We start from the raw sequence: 16320 nt of genomic DNA on the forward strand, positions 1-16320 counted from the left end.
TAAACCTTGGGTTATAACTCTTATTGGCGAAAAAAATAATAATTTTTGTCTAATTTAATAGTTTCTGTTGAATGAATAAAAAAATAAATAAATAAATTATTGTTATGAAAATTTTTTTTTTCAATTTCAGAATTCGGGCAACGTTTTCAGTTTGTAAGTTCGAGATAACAGTTATTTTTGGTCCCTGGTTAAAACAAATACGGCATATTAAACCTGCAGCCATCAAACTGCCACTCGAAATTCTTCAATTTATCGTCAAGAAAAATGTCATTGATGTATTTCCTAGTGTTTCGATTTCAGGATTTGTTGACTTTGCCAGTGACTGTTGCCAGCGGGTACCGAAGTTTTTCGAAACTGAAGCCCATCAAGACGTCCTGTATTAATATATTATTTACCAAGAGAGATTAAACGCTTTAGCTTATCTGTCGAACACGAGATAGCCACTCAGATTGACTTGTCCAAAACCATCGAAAAATTTTCTCTAGCCAAAGCACTCAAAGTAAACATTTTGTAAATGATATTTGAAAATTTTGATTTTACTAGGCCTCAAGCTAAATAAAAATTGTTGGACATAATTGTTATAAAGCCATAAAATAACAAAAACAAATAACTTAAGGATGAGCACACCTAAAATTTAACATTCTAAAAATAGGACTATTAACAAAAACCAACAACCACATAATCAAGTATAAATTGCAGCGGAATACTGCGCTTGGTTGTGTTGGCTTAACAAATGAAAAATGTGGGGAAACAAGCAACGATAATTTACAAGGCGAACTTAGCACAGTGCGTAGGCAACTGAGTCAGTGGGATCGTCGGTTCGAATCCTACTGAACGAAGTCTGATCAGGAAATGTGGTGATTTCCGAAATAGCTATCACTTCCACCAGTAGTAGTACTCTATTACGAACATTGAAACTTAACTGCCCAAGTAGATCTGAGCAGTCAATTGTACCGGAAATTATATCGTATATAAACATTAAATTTTGAACGAATCGTCTAACTTCGAGCGATGGAACATTGATGAGCATGCACCTAGCATTTTATGGTGGCAAGGGATTATCAAACTGAAGTGGTTGAAGAGCAAAACGAAGAAACCTGCGTTGAACTCTTTCAATTCTAAAAGAGTGTGAGGAATACATCGGATTCCAGATGACTGAGGCATACTCCAACTTCGATCGCACTAAAGAATTATATAAGATTTTTCTTGTGTAAGGGTCTTTGAAATCACTGGAATAGCGTCGCAGAAAAGCTAAGTTAGCATAAGCCTTCTGAATAATAAAATTAATGTGGTTGCCGAACGTAAAGGACGAGTCAAAAATAACTCCAAGATCCCGAAATTCTTTAACAGAGGCAAGAGGTGTATTTGAGACAGAATAGGTCGAGGAATGCACATTCAAAGACTTGGAGAGCACCATCTGACAACATTTACTGGTGTTGAGACGCAGTTTATTTTGGAGAGCCCAATCAGTAAGAGCGTTCAAGTCTTCCTGCAACAACTATGAATCCGATAAAGAGGAGATTTTACGGAAGAGTTTCAAGTCATCTGCATAGAGTAAATAATTTGAATGTTTAAAGCGTAGACCAACATCATTGATAAAGAGGATAAATAGAATAGGACCAAGCATACTGCCTTGGGGCACACCAGAAGTTGCCACAAACGTATAGGATTTAGTATTTTCAATTTCAACAAATGAGGTTCTGCCATGATAGAAAAGTTGAATGAAAACCCAAATTTGCGAGCTTCAACAGAAGTATTTTGTGCGAGACCGTGTCAAAAGCTTTCAAAAAATCGGTGAAAATGGTGTCAACTTGACACCCACTTTTAAACGCGGAAACACAAAACTGAGAAAAAACAGCTAGATTCGTAACCGTTGACCGTCCATGACCCATGCTGACATGGGTCTATTATTCCTTTAATAGCAAAGGCTAGCTTATCTTTAACTGCTGTCTCAAAGAGTTTGGAGCATGTCGACAATTTAGATATTGGCCTGTAATTTGATACTTCGTTCTTATTACCAGACTTGAAAATTGGAGTTATAGATGCCAACATCCAACGGTCAATAAATATGCCAGTAGATCGCGAAGTATTGAATATATGGCTTAATGGTAAACATAATGGAAAGCCGCACTTTTTAATTAAAAAGGAAGACAACCCGTAACTGTCCTTCTTCAAGGTGGATTTTAAGGAGGAAGGTCCATTCATGATATCTAATTAAGTTACAGCCAGGACCCCAAAATCTAGGGATTTGGGTGCGTCAGTACAAAAAGGATTGCCATAATTATCGATTCAACAACAAAAATTGGATTTGAAAAAATCGGCAAAGGGGTTTACCGAGTCAACCAAACTCTCTGAACAAGTACCATTAAGCTTCACACAGGTTGGAACATTAGAACAGCCTCTTTTCGATCGAACATTATTCCAGAAAAGTTTTGGATTTGCTTAAAGCTCTTCCTCATATCGAGAAATATATTTATTATATAGGAATTTGTCAAGAACATTGAATTCAGACATATAATAAATATATTTATCTTTAAATGAGATATTGTTGGTAGCTTTATATAATTTAAAATATTTGTTCCTTTGATTTTTCAATTTTTTTAACTTCGTGGCGTACCAGGGAAGTTTGTGAACTTTGACCGGGAGAAAAGAGAGATTCCTGCTAAATATCTGAAACAACTTAAATAGGAATGCATCGAAACATTCCGAGACACCTTTAGAGTAGAAAAATGACTTCCAATCAACTTCAAATATTTCTGTGTTAAGCGAGTCGAAATTAGCATCCTTGAAATTATAAGATCGAACATTAGACTAATATTTACCTTAGACACTAGGTCAAAAAATTCTAATGATAAAGACAGGGGTACATGATGCATATCTGATTTACAAATAGGAAAAGTACACTCAGTCAGATGAGAGATTAAATTATCATCAATAAAGATAAGATCTTAAATATATTTTTTAGCTGGTTTACAAATGAATTAATCTGACTAAAGTTTAAGCTAGAAAGACTATCTAAAAAGTTAATTTCATGAGCATAATTAACATTAGTTGGAGTAAGGATAACGTCATTTAGTAGACATGACCATACAATTTTATTTATATTGAAGTCACCTAAAACGCAAAAGTGACTATTTTCATCATGTTCAAAAATGTCAATAATATTATTTACATGAGCGGAGTACAATGAATCGATACTACTAGGCGGAATATAGGATACACAAATAAATAATTTACCAAATGTGCCGCGGATGCAAACGCAAATCTGATCAAGTAGAGTGTCACTATTAGAAAACTGAACAAACGACGACAGGAGGGAATTCCTTACGGCAACCAACACGCCACCTCCTTTTTGACACCCAGTTTTGATAGGATCTCTATCCTTACGACAGGTATGTTACAAATTCTGATCAAAAAATTCCGCGTCGAAAAAGTTATCATTAAGCCAAGTCTCAACAATGACTTAAACCTCATATTCACAGCGTGATGTGCTTAAAAATACATCTTTAGCTTTAGTTCGCATACCCGAAATATTTTGATAGTAAATACTTAAACCATTATTTACGCTACGATTAACATGCTTAGTTAAAGTTTGACAATTTGACCCGTTCTTTTCTGAAGAAAACGGAAAGGCCTTAATTTTACATCGGATGGCCATATCGAAGAGTCAAGCAGCTTATTATAAATTGAAGGCGAGATACCAAGTTTGAAATTACATCTTGATAAAGAGCCTGAATCTACATCTTTCTTTATTAATTTAAAACAACGAATTAGGGATGGAGAGATATTTGCATTTTTCGAAACATATTCGACAATATCACCAGCCTCTACCGTCGACTTAAATGAAGATATATGTAACCATTTCAGTCGAACAGCTACAGCAAGATTTGCATTAGCATTACTTCCAACAACAACTACAGGCGCATTGCGATGTTTGTTCAAATTGGTGGTGTTATCAGAGGCAGATATCTGACCATCAGAGGCCGCAGGCGCTTTACGATAATTGTTCTCATTATCATATACAGATTCCTGACCCCCAGAAGCAGCAACGTCAGCGTACGAAATAGCAAAATTTTCATTACTAAATGCATCGGAAGTGGCCGGAACTTCAACATTAGTTTCACTCCCAACAGCACGAAAATCATTGGCTTGATTAGTGGGCGAAGCAGCAGCCACACCTGACCTCAACGTCAACGTCGACTTCGAAATCAAGACATCATCACTTGGCAGAGCATTTGAGCTCGACGCTACGAGATGAGAAATCTCAACTTGCGAATCATTTATACATGAAGGCACATCAACCAAGAGAGACTGATTAGTTGTTTCAGTCAAACCTTTGTTTAAAAAAAAAGATAAAAAAATTTTACAATTCTCTTTATTAGATAATGATAGTTACAATATGGGTGTATCCAGCGGAAGGTCCACCACGACAAAAAAAATAAAAGTTTTATATCTAACGTATTTACGGGCCGATTTGTCTGCTTTTTAAAATATATACTGACTATGTAAGTAGAATCATATTTGCATAAAATGGTCTTCCTAGGTGGTGCCAAGGTCGAGATATTTCGAAAAACCGTATTTATGGTCCGATTTGGTTCGAATTTGGCGTATGTGGTTGAAACATAATAAATCATAGATTTCCAATAAATTGAACCTGAATTGGCGCTTAAGTCAAAATATAAAGTATATTCTACATAAAATACATGTTTTATTTGCGTTAAAAATTAATTTAAAAGCAATATTAACAAAAATATAACGATGGAAATTTATGTCACGTGACGCCACGTCACGTCACGTTTCACGCTTGGGGTTGTAAAAAGAATTGAAACAATTTGCATTAATTCAAAAAACTCTAAAAACAACTAGAATTGCTCCAAATCATATTAAAATAAGTTTCATGAAATTAGCCATCCACAATTCGCAGAGTTTTGCGATTTTGTAAGAAAAGAAAAAATCAACTTCCATTTTTTGTCACGTAACGACCCTCCCTTTAAATTTTTATATTTCAGGACCAAGCAGTTCGATTGATTTCATTTTTCGGTTAAATATAGAGCTAATTATGTGCTATACAATGGCCCAAGAAAGTTAAAGAAAACAAATGGTATTCCTTTTTTGTATCACATTGAAATCGTACGACTGTCACGTGCGCCACCATGGGAATGCCCATATGCATAAATGAAGATACTGGAATCATTACACTGTACATCACTCCGCTGGGTATTGGACCAAACCAATTTTTTTTAAGAGATTATGTCATAGGTAAAAAAGTAATTGCTCCGTTTTTCGAAGTTAGCCTCCGAAATGGAGATATAGGCCTTCGAAGTTCGAAATAGGATCTTTGGTACTTTTTTTACTATTACGTGTGAATAAATAAAAAACTAAAACTACAGTCGTAAACCGCCTTTTGCTCTTATGTAAATGGTTTATAACCTTTTTTTGCAAACTTACATTACAGGTGCTATAAGGGGGCAAAGGTCGGGTCTTCGAAAAATTAAAAACCTTATATTTCAAACAATTTTGAACTGATTTTTTAAAATTTTGTATCGTTGCAAACGTGATTAGACCCCCTTCTTCTCTTCTGTTATGCATATTTGTATACTTTGTATGTAAAAAAATGAGAAAAAAAAAATTCAAAAGGAAAAAAATTACTTTTTTATAAAAAAAATATTAAAAAAGAACAATTACTAACCGATTTTTAAAAAATTGATATCGTTGTTAACGCAATCAAATCGTCGCTAGAATAAAGAAACAATGTAAATGCCACATACACTATTATTCGATAATTGCACCATTGGATAGACAATCCTTTAATCTATTAGAAAAATCTTTAGTTTTCTTAAATATCTCTTTGGCTCACTAATTTATTCCCGAAAAATGAAATGGTATTTGTATGGTTTGTAATGGTTTATAAAAACTTCCAATTCGTTTTTCTCAAAACTATACTTTTCATGTTACATTATTTCATTATTCCAGCGACGAAATCTTCTTTCTTTTGATATGCGTATATAAAAATTTGAGAAAAAACACTTAAAAGGAAAAAATACCTTTCTTATAAAAAAAATTTTACAAAGAAATTACCAACCGATTTTTATGAATTTGGTATTGTTGTAAAGGCAATTGAACCCCCTTTCTTCTGGTGTGCATATTTGTATACCTTGTATATAAAAATTTGAGAAGAAACACTTGAAAGGAAAAATACCTTTTTTTATAAAGAAAAATATTTTAAATAAAAAAATACTAACCGATTTTTAAAAAATTGGTATCGTTGTAAAGGCTACCAGAAACTTATACTTTCTTAAACCCAAAAATTTCGTTTTATATACACAAAAAATAGTGTAATCAAAAACATTTTTTCCCTCTATATAAACTCCTGCCCCCTTGATGAAAGGCTGGCTACGCCCTTGTATACCAAACAATTAAAGTATTTAAACCGTAGGTATATCATACGGTCAGTTTGTTCTTTTAGAGCGCATACATGGTTCCATAATAATGATTCCAGTATTTTCATTTATGTATATTGTAACTATCAATATCTTATAAAGAGAAGTGTAAACTTTTTTATCTACAACTAATAAAGTTAGAAGAACGAAATTCGAGGATGTGGTAGTTAACATATTAGTCCTTGACATATCCTTTTCTCAAAAATAAATATTGGAAATTTGCAAGGATATTCAAGGATAAAGTTTTAAAATGACATTTTCAATTCTTATTCGTCCTGGTGCACTCAAAAATTAAATATTTATTCTATTCTACAGACTTTTTCGTTTTAATTGATACCCATACTGTTATTCTACAATGCACTGCATCTTTTGAATGATTTTTTTATTCAATCATATTCTAGAAATTTCAAAGTCCTTTTAAAAAAATCCTGACGTCAGAGAGAAAAACTAAAAACGCAGTTTTACTATATTTGGCCCCAAGTTTTGTGAATATATTGAATTTTTCGTGTGTAAAATTGACTGTCGTACGGTGTTATACATATAACACAGCACAATAGTAAATTTTAAACACAAATATCAATATATTCGCGAAACCATGTAAATCAGTAATTCAAAAATGATTTAAAAAATTCAGAGAAATGTGCTTAGAGGAGAAGTGTGGTATCAAATTAAAGAGGAAATCCTTTAGAATTTAAACAGGTTAAGGGTTTTGGTGCAGAGAGACTGGTAAGTGTTAAAAATGTCCTTTTAAAATTTTATCCTTCGCAATGTTTGTTTTTGAAAAAATTATAAGTTAAGGACTTATGTAAACTCGATAACATCCTCGAATTTTGCCCTTCTAACTTTATCAGTTTAAAAAATTACCTATTCGTCTTTGTGAATCACAAAAACTAAAATTTTTTTTAATTCTAAATAAATTTTCTCTTGCATTTGGTGCCCATATTTTTATTCTACCTTGCATTGAATTTTTTAAATAATTTTTGGAATTAATCATATCTTTAAAATTACAAAGCCCTTTAAAAATGCCACTTTAAATAAAAAAGTAGGTTTCAGATCCATTTATTTATTATTTATTTTCTGGTAGGAGAGCTTCTCAAACAATATAGAAGCAATTTTTTCGACTTAAGTAATGAATATCTAAATCCTGGGACTAATCCCGGGATCCCGGGGTTGTGATAACGACATCCCGAAAATCCCCGGGGTCGGAAAAAGCTGAAAAATTAATATTCCTAATCTATATACATATATCTAGATAGGCATGCATCATTCGACTGGAAACCATTTTCTTTCTAAATCGCATTGAGCGATTGTTACTTTCTTCTTAATTTTTGGGAAAGGGTAAAATTTTTGTGAAAATTTTGAATATTTGTTTTTTTAATTGTGCAAAAAGCTTGAAATTTTAATTTTTATGAGCTTTAATATAGATTGTCCCATCTACATACATACGTAAATATATACATAAAATGGAAGCTGTTTTTGTTGTTCGGACTAAACTCAAAAACCACTGGATAGAGTTCAGTCAAATTGTCGAGGGTTATACCTTTCACATATGGTCCTATTATAGACTAACTACTAGAAAACTCACTTAGTGGCACTGGAGTTGAGTCATTTATAAGAGTCGTATGTATTGACCGATTTCGTTAAAATTCGCAATGTGAGCCACCTGTATGATGAATTCGTTTGCTAAAACCGGACCCGCTGGGTGGCGCTGGAGTCGAGATATCTAGAAAATCCTTATTTTTATACAACCTGGTTGAAATTCATAATGCGTATTCATTTAATGATAACCAATGGATTTGCAAAAAATGGTCCCAATGGATGGCGCTGCAGCCGAAATATATAGGATCCACGAATTGTAAAATGGAGAATTAACAAGGAAAGATCACGGTAGGTATATCAGTTGCTTCATTTGAACGATATTCAAGAGATCACACGACTAATTTAGCCAACGTACGGGAAAACTTTTCATCCTGTGGCACAGCGAGGATTCTTGGCCCAACTATAACAGAAAACGCACATCTGTGCTCTTGAGTTTCCTTATTAGGGCATTTTGATGACTTACGCATCGGACCAATGTTGTATGTAGTTGCAAGATCATAGAAAAATATTGAGCATGCTTGGCAGAGATCTCACTGGTGGAAATAAGACCATCGGCAAAGCTCATGACATCGAAAGTGTTAAGTATTTAATATGGCATAAAAGCGCTACTACTTTTGGCATTCATATGAGGAGAATCCTGCTCTTAAGTCGTTTCAATTTCTTTACTTTACAGATCATTTAACGCATTGGTCCACGCAAAAGTTTTTATTAGGCGCCGCGAAGCAAGCGGGCATTGGGCAGTACTATATATGTACGTAAGCTCCATTGTTTTATACACTTTTTAAAATAGTGGTTAATATCCTTAAGTAGGGTTAATGATGAATTTCTACTAAGCATTAAATGACAAAAATTTTACTGATAATGTTGGGCCTTACGTTCATAAAAATTGCCGATAGTGCGATTCATGAAACATCGCAAAGTGGCGCTTTTGGTGAAATGGCAACTTTGCGAACAAAATTGTATGAACGACCAATCGCAGCTCCGGAAGGCAAATGTTAATTTTTTTCAAAATGCTGCACATAAGTGAAAAAGAAACGTTTTTACCATTACATACATTGGCATACATTTCTTGTCATTTTTTTTTTCGAAAGTATTTACGATTTGTTAAATCTGGATATTGAAATCGTTATGAAAAATGTACACTGAGGGCAAACAATTTTAGAATTAACAAAACAAGCTAAATTAAAAAAAAATCGTATATGAAAGAGCACCAACCCAACTCATTTAAATTTGAGTATGTACGTTATAAAATATGTCGTTGTGAAGTGCACAGATGCTTTTTCGTAATTAAGAAGGAAAAAAAGTTAATTTTATGTTTCGCTGATGGTAATTGAACCCGGACCCTCTTGGCAGCAACCAATTGTATCAAGCGTCTTTGCACACTCAGCTACAGCCATACATGTAAACGTGTTTTCAAATGTTAAGTTTTCCTGCAAAAAATGCGACTAATCCGGGATGACTCCGGGAGCAATCGCAACCCTGCAAAAAATGGGACTAATCCGGGATGACTCCGGAAGCAATCGCAAAGGAGCATGCGACTAATACCACTTTTGATCTATTATTTGATATACGGAATGAACTGTTCGCTTTTGTTCGAGCATGTCCTATGAAGGGACTAATTTTTCACCTTTATACCCGAACGGGTATAAAAAGCTACTAGTCACTTGAAAAAAAATATAAAAATTTGCGCCACCTGAGATTCGAACCGGGGTGCTCAGTTTTGTTAGGCGAATACTCTATCTTTGTCCCAACGCCGCACATGAAATTTCATTGACTAAGTGCGTACATATCATTAAATCGTTAATAGTACCGGTTAGAGATGAGTCGGGGACTATCTGATCTCCAATTATATCCGTAAGGGATGAGTCGAGACTAATTGATCTCCAATAGCACCCGTATGAGACTAGTTGCGACTAATGAATGCCCAATTGTACCCGATTGAGAGTAATCTCGGAATACTCTCTTTAGAAATTAGTCGCACAATTTTTTGTTGAATCAACATCACAGCGCGCGATTAGTGCATTTGTACAGATAAACATGTGCAACAAACATGTGCATGTACCATGTATGTGTGTATGTGTTGTCACTGCTGTGAATGCTTTGTATACATATACTTTCTTAATTACATATCCAAAAGCATCCGAGACGTGCAAAACGCCATCCGTGCAGTAAAAAATGCTTAATTTTAATACGGGCGTATTTGAATTGAATATTTCCATTATATGTACGTAGTGTATGTATAATAGAAATATTCAATTTTGAACACTTTTCACTTGATTTAAATACGAGCATTTTTAAACGGTGATCAAATAAAAAAATTTCATTTTTACAACGCGTTGTTTTCTCAGTGTATGTAGGCTTTAAAAATTACGACAGAAGTTTGGTCAGATCGCCGTGTTTTGTTTCTTTGTAAAAATTAAGTAAAATACGTTATTTGACCAAATATATGAATCTTGGGAGATCGATTTATTTTTAGACGATCTCTTTCAGCATCGGTTATTTTTATTTCGATTCAAATCGATTCAAAATTATCTGGCATCTCTACTACTAACAAGAAATGTGAGTATGAAGCCGTGCTCCCATTTTCACTTACTCTTACGATTTTCGTTTTAGTAAAATTCGTATGTTTTTATTTTTGGGTTCTCCTGAATTCGCAACCATTTGTTATCGATAAGTTCCATTTTCCACTTCATTTCCAGCATCCTTAAAACCCATCCCTTGAAGGTATGCAACAATTATCGCACATGTATCGTACGCACCAAATCGTAAATCTTCGTTGCTTCGATAAATTTTCGTTGTCCAAAAATGAGATTGTATAATAAATAGTAAATTAAACAAATAAAATCAACATAAAAATTTAATTTTACGACGCCAAAGATATCGCAAAATATAATGGGCATAGTTAAAAATAAATTTAAACTAAGCTAGCTTGCTATTTATCAACCTTATGCTAGAACCCGAATTTTCGTAATTCGTAATTACGTGCTAGACAACGTAAGGGTATTAACACCACCGTTGAATAAGCGTGTTTGTGCGATTTTGTTAAAACATATATATATGTATGTACGTATGATACTGAGTTATTTAAATTGATATAAATTATTGCGTAATAAAATGAAATAAATAATTATTTAGTATTTCCGGATTTATTGGATATTGGAAAATAAATATATGTACTTATGTAAGTTTTAATTTTGCGAGTGCATAACTTGGCGGGTTCACATTTCCTCGCGCCCCGCGCCACGCAGCGATCGCGACCCCCCGTCCCGCTGCCTTGCCGCCCCCACAACCCGGGCTGCCAACTTGGCTCAAACCGTGCCATTTTTGGGCCTATTTTACACCAAATGGCACTTAATTTTACAATTTGGCACAAAGTGCCAAAATGGCACTTTTAAAAAATAGTAATATTTGAATTAGGGCTGTGCGATTAATTGATTACTCAAAATTTTAATTAATAATAAAGTAAATAACTCAGTTATTCGATTAATTAGAAGTTATGATTACTCAAAAGTTCAGTTACTCGAGTAATCAAGATTTTTGATTAACCAAAAACAAAAATATTTGAGTAATTTGCTTTAGATTAATCAACATTTCGAGTAAAATGAGTAATCAACATTTCAACTCTTTACATATGTATAAAGGAGTTAAAGTTCCTTGACACTTTGAAAACAACGTTTCTGTTTTCAAAAATTAAAACGAAAATTTTTTTTCATATACAGAATGTAAAAAAGAAAATAAGCATTTTCCAAAGCAAACTCTTTTAACGAGCAAAATTATTTTTTTTGGGTAATCATATTTCAAGTAACTCGATTAATCATCGTTTTGAGTAATCAAAATCTTGATTACTCGAGTAATTGATTAACCGAACAATTGATTAACCAACTTGCTCGAGTAATCGAATAATCGCACAGCCCTAATTTGAATACATTTTTGTGAAATTCTTTGAATGAACTTCTTTTCTCAACTAAAATTTTCAAAAGTTGTACACAAAAAGAGAAATTGAAAATCAAAAAGACACCAAATTTCCGAGAATTATTAAATTGGGGAACATTTTCATTATCAAGAAGTTTTATTGAGTTCACATGCAACAAATTGATTAGCATGCAGTTTTATCAAATTCATATGCCAAAAGTAATTATTTATTTATTTACTTATTTATTTATTTATTTAGAAATCAATAAACAATCGTTCTTACTGACTACTTACTGCTAAGGAACTAACCATTTATAAAAGACTAAGGTAATCTATAAATCAATTTAATTGAGCAGAAAAGCACAGTTTAGATAGCGAAAAATCAAAGTCAATAGAGTTCGAGACCTCATTGAGTTCACGAGGAGAACGGGCTATAGGTGCATTACACGCATAGTTAGTTCTGAATCTGTCTGGATGGAATGGAAATTTACTACGTAAAGGCCTGAAAGGGACAGAAAAGTTAATCCTTTCCAAAAGAGAAGAACAGTCAGTTTCTCCTATAATAATGCCAAAAAAAAAGACAGCGACAAAATCGATCTTCTATTTTCTAGCGGTTTAAGATTAATTAGAAGCAATCGGGACTTATAGGTCGGGACGGGGTCAGGGAAATTCAGGGAAGAGAGAGCAAACTTTAGAAAATTTTTTTGTATACGCTCAATTTTGTCAATGGAAAATTGGTGGTAGGGTCTCCAATTAAACGCAGCGTATTCCAAAATAGAACGGACAAAGGCAGTAAATAGCAGCTTACGGGTATACGGGTCCGTAAAGTTTGAGCTACTTCTTCTTATGAAGCCATGAACGGAGTACGCTTTAGATAGTATAAAGTCTATATGACTTAAAAATGTAAAACGCGCATCAAAAACAACACCTAGATCCTTGATTTCTTCAACAGGTTTAAGTATATTATCCGCGATTCTATAACATGTAGGAAACATGTTAGGTGTTTTCGAATAGGTGAGCTTGAAGCATTTGTTAATGTTAAGCGATAGACTAGGGACACTGCACCAACTAACTAATTTATCAACATCGGCCTGAAGTTTGTGTAAATCTTCCGAGTTAGAAGTAACAGAATATATTTTTAAATCATCAGTGTATAGAAGGAAGTTAGCAAAAGAAAAACAGCTACTGATATCGTTAATAAATAAAATGAAAAGCAAGGGACCCAGTATACTCCATTGCGGTACCCCTGAGGACGCAATAAAGGGTGTAGAGGTGACACCATTAACAGAAACTACACAATGTCTATTACTTAAGTAAGAACGCAGCCAGCTTAAAAATACTTAATGGAAGCCTAGATATTCCAGCTTATTTAATAAAAATGTATGCGATACTTTATCGGACGCTTTTGAAAAATCTGTATAGATGCAATCGACTTGATACCCTGCTGAGAACGCTGCAATACAGTATTCAGTAAAAACAGCTAAATTGGAAACTGTTGACCTGCCTGTAACAAAACCATGCTGGTATGGTGAACTTATACTTCTAGTAGCAAAATACATATTTTCTTTGACAATACTTTCAAACAGTTTGGAAACTGTCGAGAGCTTCGAAATTGGTCTGTAATTACGGACATCATTTTTTTACCACTTTTGAAAAATGGAGTAACAACTGTACTTTTCAAATCATCGATAAAAATACCGGAGGCTAACGATCTGTTAAAAATTAACTTGAGAGGCAGAGTGAGAGCAGAACAACGTTTGAGAAGCACAACTGAAAGTCCATCATCATCCGTTTTTGTGGAGGGTTTAAGGGCTAAAATACCCTTCTCAATATCTTCCACTGACAGACTTAAACAGCCAAGGTTCAGGGACGAGGTTTCTTTAAAAGAGCGAGAGCAGTTGGAGTCAGATTCATCACTAACAAAGTTTGATTTAAAGAAATCAGCAAACAGGTTCACCAATTCCGAAGCACGGGTAGCTAGTTTATCGTCCAGAAAGACAGCAGATGGAACTCCAGAACTAGACTTCCTGGTTTTAATGTATTGCCAAAAAAAACTTAGGGCTAGATTTAATACTGCATTCTACACTTAAAATATAATTCTTATATATAAATTTGTTCAAACAATTGAACTTTTTTGAGTAATGTTGATACATTGCATAAGCATCCTCTTTGTTGTGTTTTTTAAGCTTCTTAAAGAATTTATTACGCTTATTTTTAAGACTTCACGTGTGTATCACGGAAGCTTGTACTGCATTCTTTTAATTAAAGGGATATTTGGGCGACAGATCTCAACCACTTGCGATTTAAAAATAGAAAAACATTGGGCAACATCCGAATTTATGAACAATTTTTCCCAGTCAACTTCAATTAAAGAGTTATCAACCCGAGAAAACTCACATTTATTATAGTTAAGTCCAAGTTTTTCCTTTTGAACGCTTGTATTGAATTCATAAGCGTTAACACCCAATTTAAAATTCACCTTCCTAAAGGAAGAAATATCTGCACCCTTTTTGATGAGCTTGAAGCAGGAAAGATTATCTTTATCAATGCCAGTATTTCTTGCAACCAAAAACAGTATATTTTCTTCAGTAACACTGGGCTTAAATGAAGACAAATGTAACCATCTTCTTGAAGCTAATACATCCAGATCTTTGCTACGATTCCGGCCGAATACAACGTTCCGCTTAGCCTTTTTCTTTTTGCGATTCTTATTTTGTACTGATTCCCACTGTGCTTCAGTGAGAGAACCAGCAGAAACTGTAGCAGAAGACATAGGTTTCGACGAAGAAGAAGAAGCATTAGGCATATGTTTGTGATTATCGCTCATAATTGGCATATCAGTCGCAGAAGTCAAACTGCCGTATATGCCAGTGGCAGCGGCAGCCGCCTGTGAATATGTATTAGCTGAGGCAGCAGCGGCGTAAGTAAGCAAGCCAATGGTCTGAGTTGTAGCTACGGACGTACAGTTGGAAGCCGGCAGAGTTGGATCTGGATAAACAAAAGAAGAATTGTTGTTGTCGGCACAAACATAGACACGATGACTATTAAGAAAGCCGGTGTTCACGGCAGCGGCAGCGCTATCAGAAGCAACAGCATGAGTAAGAGAGCCACTAGTCTCAGTTGTAGAGTTTGAAGCTGAAGAATTAGATGAAGTCGTGTTGTTATTGGCGAAAGCATCGGCGCGAAGAGTTTTAATTTCAGCAGTGAGCACATTTATCGACGACACTAGCTCACCAATACAAAGATTACTCTGCAGTGAGTGAAGCTCAGCTTGAAGCGATTCAGTTTTTTTTATAAGACGCCGCTTATCACCAAGCAACTCTTAGACCATAGCAATAACGCGCATTTCCCTCTCTAAGAGTGACAATCTCAGCAAACAGTTGCTGTAGAGTTAATTGTTGTTTAGCATCATTTAAATGAACTATTTTACCGGAATCTTTCACAATTTGAAGAGACGGAGCAGTTTTAGCAGTCGATTTTTGTATTCGGCTAGCATTTGCATTTTTGTTGTGCTGAGAGACAACATTGTTGGGAGAAGTAAACGATTCGCTAGTGCAAGTACCGACGACACTGTCATTGTTTATAATCACAGAGTTCGAATTAGCTGCAGGTTCAGCAAAAACACCTTCATCCAAAGCAACGGAAGACGGAAGCGAGCGCAGAGATTCACGACGCACATCCATACACACTTTACAATAGAATGGTCTATTTGAGTTCAAATAATAAACATAGGCTGGTTTCAAGCCAACACAAAGCAAATGAAAAAACTCGTTGCATTTTGAGCATTGCACTTTTGGTTTAGTGCGATCAACCTTTTGTTTGCAAAAGCAAGGCATTGCTAATGTTATTATTATTATTCAATGCTGAAAGCAACTCAATCCAATTAATGTTACAAAGAGTCACTGTCTCATTATATGATTTTTAACCATAATAATATATATAAAATTCACTTTAAACGCAGAAAAAAAGTCAAAAATAGCAGAGCTGTAAAAAACGCGTCCGAACTTCACAACGACTTTTTAAAAGCAAATATTGTAACTAGAATATTAGCTTCATTTTAAATTGAATAAATGATTTTAGGCAGTCTGATTCGAGAGCCCAAACCAAATTGTTGTCTTCTTTTAATCGTGTAAAACTATTTTTTAAAAACGCCCGGATGCCCGGAATACATTTGAATGGCGCAGTCGGTAGGATTCATGTAAGTAAAACGAAATAAAGCAAATATCGTGATCAAGGATCCAGTGATTCGAACCGCGTTCGGAAAAAATCGTTTAAAAATATATCCTGTACAAATAATTCCCAATTTAATCCTGCGAATATGTAGCGAACGATAAGACGTTGACCAGACTCTCCAGGATATAATAAGAAT

This window comes from Rhagoletis pomonella, unplaced genomic scaffold (assembly GCF_013731165.1).
Source record: "Rhagoletis pomonella isolate Grant_MI unplaced genomic scaffold, Rhpom_1.0 Rhpom_scaffold_00003, whole genome shotgun sequence".
In the NCBI taxonomy this organism is placed as follows: Eukaryota; Metazoa; Arthropoda; class Insecta; order Diptera; family Tephritidae; genus Rhagoletis; species Rhagoletis pomonella.